The sequence below is a fragment of the Pistacia vera genome, unplaced genomic scaffold, assembly GCF_008641045.1.
Source record: "Pistacia vera cultivar Batoury unplaced genomic scaffold, PisVer_v2 Contig596, whole genome shotgun sequence".
In the NCBI taxonomy this organism is placed as follows: domain Eukaryota; kingdom Viridiplantae; phylum Streptophyta; class Magnoliopsida; order Sapindales; family Anacardiaceae; genus Pistacia; species Pistacia vera.
Genome location: NW_022196441.1, coordinates 141,920 through 149,286, shown reverse-complemented (window position 1 = coordinate 149,286; position 7,367 = coordinate 141,920).

Sequence of the window (7,367 nt, the reverse complement as noted above, 5' to 3'; positions counted from 1 at the left end):
GGGCCTTGGTTGCTTATATAGTACAAGGACACCCTCACCACCCACAGGCGTCTTTTCAAGACAAAACTGTGGGAGCTTGTCAACAGCCCAACCTGTGGCTCAAAGCAAATAGTACCTTTAGGAACCTATCTACTATGTGATTGGAGACGACATTCACCAACAATTGGCATTAAAGGAAGGCCCCAGGCTTAAACTGGGTCAAACTCCTAAAGCCCGTCGTCTAAAGCGTTGTGTTGGTGTCAAACTCCTACATCGGCTAGGAGACGAGGGTCTTGATCGCTTATATAGCATAAGGACACCCTCACCACCCAGAGGCGCCTTTCCAGGACAAAATTATGCAAGTTTGCCAACAGTCCAGCCTGTAGTCCAAAGCGGACAATACCTATGAGAAACCATCTATCTACCATGTGATTGGAGATAGCATACACCAATAATTGGCACTAGAAGCAGGGTCCTATGCTTAAACGGTCCTATGCTTAAACTGGGCCAAACTCCCAAGCCCCTCATCTAGAGGGTTGTGTTGGTGCAAACTCTCACATTGATTAGGAAATGAGGGCCTTGATCGCATTGTGTGGGTCTATTGCCTTTTCAAGACAAAATTGTACAAGTCTGCCAACAGCCCAACCTGAACCTATAGCCTAAAGTGGACAATACCTCTAAGAACCCAACCTATCATGTGATTGGAGACGGCATACACCAACCATAAATTTCCTAATATGTCTCTTATTAATTTGAAAAAACCCCAATTATGATGGTACGTCGTAAGTTGGTTCATATTTCAATTAAATTGGCATATACTGATGATGCATATATACTGTGGCTTCCCCATTCCACCCAAAATTTATTCACCAAAATATAAGTCAATTCTTCCAATACAATAGTTCATATTTGATATTACTGAAAAGAGTAAGTATCATAGTCTAATAAATATTTATTGAAGATGATACGGTAATAAAAATTTGTGTTAAATAATCGAAATTTCCGAAAATTTGTTGACAAAAAAAAAAAAAGGAAATTATTAATGGATTGATGTTGTGGATTGGAATCGTATGCCTGAGAAGAGAACGATAGAAAAAAGTGAGCAGAGAGAGACTTGACAAATGGTTATGTGGCAAATGATAGCCTTTACCAATATGGCAATACCAGTCATAACCCATTAAATCAAACACACTTTTAACTGGATATTGTTCTTGATCCTTTCTTCTTCGTGAAGTCAAAATTTTCTAATGTCAAGTGATGTATTAAAGTTAGAAATCGAATTTCCTTAAAAAGAATAATTAATGGCCAGAGAAGAAAAGTCCATACATGGAGAGATCATAAAGCATTGAAAAGAATATAATTTTAACCATTGTGATTTGTTGACATGAATAATCATGGTCCAGGCTTAGCTTGCTCAATTGGTTTGATTGTGAGCTTGGCTAATATATACGTGGCTACCAAATGTGTGCGCGTGATCCAAACCTTCTATGGCTTTCCTAAAATTAAGTATCCGCAGATGGGATGAAGCTATTGCTCGCATGCATTGGGTCTCTGACTCTCTGCCACGAACTATGTTAGAGAATATATTCCGTTATGTTTTGTCAAAGATGCGTGCACTTATAAGTTTTAAGAAAAAATATATAGAAACGTGATGATCCGAATCTAATCTCTATGCTTTTATTGGCTATAAATAGACTCCTGAAAACACAGTATTGGCATCCTATTGGATGCTTGAATTCCAGGTTATAAGAGCTGTAGGAAGAGAGGTCTAACATGAAGATAAGAGTCTAGTTTGGTAGCCAAGGATGATTTGCCTGATCCTTCAAGGTGGTTTCAACATAATGACAAATGAATGTTTAAAACCCTTTGTTGAGTACCAGGCAGTCTCCTTGGCTAACTTGACAGGCTCGCTTCTTTCATGCCAGACCTTCACTTCTTCACCAACTATTTAATTAATAGGAGAATTTACAAGCCTTTCTATAGCATTCGAGCGTGAATTTAGGAGAGAGGTCTTACATGAAGGGAAGAGCGTTGTTTGGTAGCCAAGGATGACTTGCCTGCGCCTCGCAAGAGGTTCGATTCCATGTTATGAAAACTTGAGCTTAATTGTAGCCTTTGTTTGGTTCTCAGGCAGTCTCCTTGGCTATTCTGACAGGCTCTTCTCTTTCATGCTAGTCCTTCTCTTCTTCCCCACCCAGCTCTTCTACTGATAGATATATATATATATATATATATATACATATATGGATGTAATGGTTGATGTCACTCTTATTTATAGTAGCCCATGAATCTTTTTGTCCAATCATAGTAAAAGTTAAAAGCTCCCTTTGTTCTTCTTCTGCATATCAAATTACACTTTTTTTGCTTTCTTATCATCGATGTATATTTCGTCTCAAATCTAATACGGCAATAATATCAGTGGTATGAATTCACAACTTGATGTAACATGTTCTTGCAAACTTAAACACAAATTAAAGGAATTAATTATAATATTCTCAGCACAAGATGATACATTGTATGTCTTTAATTTTACTATCCAAAACTACGCCTAATCTTATTTGATTTATTATCTTCTATAACAAATTATGATTTGATTAGTTACGAGTTTCTTAACATACTGAGGATACTGGACGATATTAAACCATGCACTGGCAATCGCCAAGGTTTTATGCCTCCTAATGAAATACATGACGGAATAAGAATTAACAATAACTTCAAATAAGAAAGTTCTATGTTTCATTACGGGTTGTCTTAACATATACCTCAAGATATATATTAATTAAAGATTGTTAAAAAAACAAATTAATCACATTTATACATTAAAAAATATTTTTTTTAGTGTATTAAAATAATTAAAAATTTTGTTTTTCTAAGAAAACACATCAAGTAAAGTCAAGAAACAACTGATAAACTGACATGATTGAAATTGTGACCGTGATCATCCCCATTCAAAGAATAGGATAAACAAATGTGATCTAATTTTTTGTTTTAAAAAAAAAAAAAGTGATTTAACTTAGAGGTTTAATCAATGTTTTAAAACCCAACCCAAGGTGAAACCAGGCAAAGTTGCAGATCCCAAGTTGACCGGTTTAATTGGTTTGACCACGAATGAAAAAAACTTTTAAAATTCAGCAAATACACCCCTAAAAATTACAGTAAATCCCTATAAGTTTGAAATTTAGCAAACAAACCCCAAATACAAATCGACCGGCCACTGGTTGCGGGTGGCGACACCCCAAATGCAACTCCAATCATCCCTTGAGCCCATTCCCCTGAAAATCTACCGAAGATCTGGCCGAAATTGGTTCGATTTTGACTAGATCTCACCAATGCTGGCGTCAGCATTCCAGGCCAGATCTCACCGACACTGGAGTCCAAAATCCTCTCCATCATCCCAAAAATATTCCCTTGTTCCTCCCGACCAAAACCCACCTCACTAGCCTTGTCAATCACTGAAAAAAGTCAGTTGTTGCTACTGTTAGTTTTTTTTTATTTTCGGTCGATTTACTCATCGGAGATCAACTCTGTCATTACCATTACACTCACCGACACTTTTTAAAAATCCCAATATCCAGACCTTCAATTGTTTACCGATCATCATCCTAAATTCTATGATTTTGGGTGAATATGGAAAATATAAACCCAACTTGGTGAAGCTTCGGGGTCCCAATTAAACTCGTTAAACAGGTCGGCCGAGTTTTAAAACATTGGGTTTAATGAAAAATGTGATGATCTGTTAAAACGAGAAATATTCAACCGAAAATGAAGAGTTCCATATCTGTCTAAAATAGAACGCCCCAAAAACGTACACAGGTAAATAAATCTCTAATATATTTCCCCTAAGGATAATTTTCGTTTATTAATTTTTAAAATATCAACTATGACGGTTCGTCAATGCATGAAATGGAGATAATTTAAAAATAAAAAATGCACATTATTAAATTAATATACGGATAACGAGATTGTCAGTATATGTAACTCAAAAGGGATAGTCTGTCATCTTTAACAAGCTGGTGAAAAGTCCAAGAAGTGCTCAGTCCAGTTTAAGGGGGATGTCAGTACATGTTAGTCAAAAGGACTAATTTATCATCTGTCAAATGTTGTGGTCTTCCCTGTAATATTACTGAACGATGTCGTTTTAGTATAACTGTTGTGTGTGGCTATATATCGCACATTCCATGGTTTGTACCTAAAACATACCAAATGTAATAGAAAAATGATGAGTGTGTTTGTTTTATTATTTTAAGTAGTACTTTTGAAAATGTTGAGTTGGGTTATCATTACGAATATAAGATTTGAATTTGAAAATGTATTTGGCAAAAATTTTTTAATCCTTCATATTTGTTAATTTAGTTAAACACCCTCTATAATAAAAGTTTTAAAATTAACAAAAAATATCTCCATCCACCCATTAAATACTGACAATCGGCCATCGACTCCAAGGAATATGTGGGTGGGGGGGGGGGGGGGGGGGGGTATTTTGGTTAATTTATAAACTTTTATTGTTGGGGGTATTTAGTTAAATTAACAAACATAGGGGGTTAAAATAGTCTAAATATTTTGAGTTGAACATAATATGATTGAATTTTGAAAATCGTGAAACAAACATTAGGTATGGCAATGTTCCCCGGAATTCTAGGGACTGGTCCCATCCCGCCCCATATGGGGCGGGGAAGCCTTAGTTTTTTTCGGGGGGTGGGGGGGTGGTGACATTTTAATCCCCATCCTCATGGATTGGGTGGTGGTGGGTGATGACTTTCCCCCGCCCCGTATATAATATATAAAATTTAAAATTATATATATATATGTGTTTTTCACTAATTCCCTTATATTTTACCTAATTACACAATTATTCTACCTATGTAAACCCATATTTTCCCAATTTCCCTCACCCTAAACAATTGAACAAGAACAAACACTAACCCATATATATATAAAATTAACTACATTTAAATGATTAATTTAAGTGTTTGTCGTGTAGACGAAAATTAACTATTTTGTTTGGTAATGCTCAAATTAATTTATATTTATGTAAAATTAACGGGGCGGGGACGGGCCTCCAACATTCCCCTTTCAGACGGGGAAAGGGAATTCATGTCATCCCCGTACCGGGGATGGGGCGTGGATGGAGAGTGATTTTGAGGGTGGGGATGGGTACGGTGACTGAGATCCCCGCCCCGCCCCATTGCCATGTCTCACAAACATGTATTTTGAATTGGATAGAATAAGAATAATAAAACAAACACATAATTTTTTTTTTTTTGTTTTTTTTGTTATATCAGATAAATGCAAGTAATTACAATATATAAGTTAGATATTGGAATAATATTAGGCATATAAACTTATTATTCAATTTCATATTGGTTTGTTGATTATGGGTGGGGGACATTGTATATATGGGTGTGATAATAGAACACTTCAAGAAATATGAAGTAAAGAAGACATAAATATATTAAAAAAAAAAAATTGTTAACATTAATCAAATTTCCCCCAAGATAATTGGAAAAGTAAAGTAATAACATTGTCGATAGATGGGAATCGTATATATGCCTGAAAAAAGAGCCACAGAATCATAGAGAAAATTGCGGGGAGATGGACTTTGCCAATCAATAGTTCTTTGGCAAAATTAAAGCTTTTCAAACACCGTTGCGTTGCATATACGTGAAGTCAAAATCATGCAGTATCAAAGAATATATAAAGGCCACAGATGGCAGAATCTACTAAAAAGGAAAAAGAGGTCAGACAAATCATTACATGAAGATCATAAAATACTAAAAAGATCTTGACATGAATGACGAACCCGGTCGTGGATTGCTTGTGAGATTGGCTAATAAGTGTGTTGTCTGTGATTTTTCCATCAAGTTTGGGGAGTTGCGAGATAATAGCTCTATCCAGAATCAATCTGACTTATTGATTGTCTAACTCGGCATAAGCTCGTCGAGATATAGCTCAACTCAGCACAACCTAGTCGCGAACAATTCGAATGATCATTCAATCAATTCCCAGATAACTTCAAATCCCAGAGATCTCGAAAATATTAGATTGACAATAATCCTTACACAATCACAGCGCCCAATCAAGAGAATATCGGAGTTGTATTTCAATTTAATTGTAATTGATAAGAGCTTGAATGTTGATATTTTGTTAGTGATTTAATTGGTTTATTTATGGAAAAATGTGTTTAAAGTGTGGAATTTGGATTATTTCTTTCATAAATACCATTTATGGGATCACGGGTGCATGTTGAGTGTTTTCAGGCTCAAACAGGTTGTTGAAGGAAAAGAATGATGTCGATAGGATTTACGACGCATAGGAACAAACGGCACAAGAATCAGGGTCGAAATGAGGGAGTTGTGGTACGTCGTAGATGTTACGGAAAATCTGGAAATTCTTCATCATGAGTATGCCTCGATGTTTCTGTCATAACTTGAGCTGTAGAAGTCGAAATTTGACGATTTTGGTGGCGTTGGAAAGCTTATTCAAAGAGCTACAATGTTCATGTTGATTACTTCATCTAATTCTGAAGTTTACAGATGCTTTGGATAGAAGGAACGATCACCGCGGCGATCATTCTTACTGCCACGGCGATGGGTCACGGGTTTGTGTTAATTCATTACCCTAATCCGAATCTAAATGGGCTAAGTTTTCTAATATTTTTCCTAAGCACGACCAGAACCCTAGGGATATAAAAGAGAGTCTTTAAGAAGTTAAAAAGGGATTGGAAGGAGGAGAGAGGACAGCTACTACTTTGGAGATCGAAATTCTTGCAATTCTCGGTCACAAATTAGAGAAGTTTTTCTATTTTTCTTTCTTGAACTGATGTTATTAAATACAATGGTTGTTTTCATTACTGTATTTATGAACTAATTCTCTTTCTAGTGCTAAAGATGTAGCCCAATTTATGAATATGTGTTGATTTAATTTGTTGTTAATTCTTATTAAGCATTTAATTCTAAGTTTTATTATTGTGCATAATGCTTTCAATTCTTAAGGATCCGAGAGTTGAATGATATCATGGGTTGGGTTGAGATCGAGAGATGAAACCTGATTTGTCTAAGGTAATAAAACCATAGATTGAGCGAACGCTAGAGATAGTTTACCTTGATCTGTGAGGCTCTGGTAAATTCCATAGAACTTAATGATCTCTTAGCTTCTAAATTCAACTTAGAGATATTTTGGGTTGTTGCTTAAGGGTTAATTCGCTAATTGTTCGAGAGAAAGTTAGTGGAATATTAGGGAGTTTGGTCTTTAGAATACGCTTAATTAGGTTAACAATAATTGTCAATGCATAGGATTAAATTGGTGTGAAATCTCTGCCCTCGGTTTAGTCATATTGATCTTTATATCAAAGTGTTTTTAAAATTCTGCATTTATTTGGTTTTTAGTTT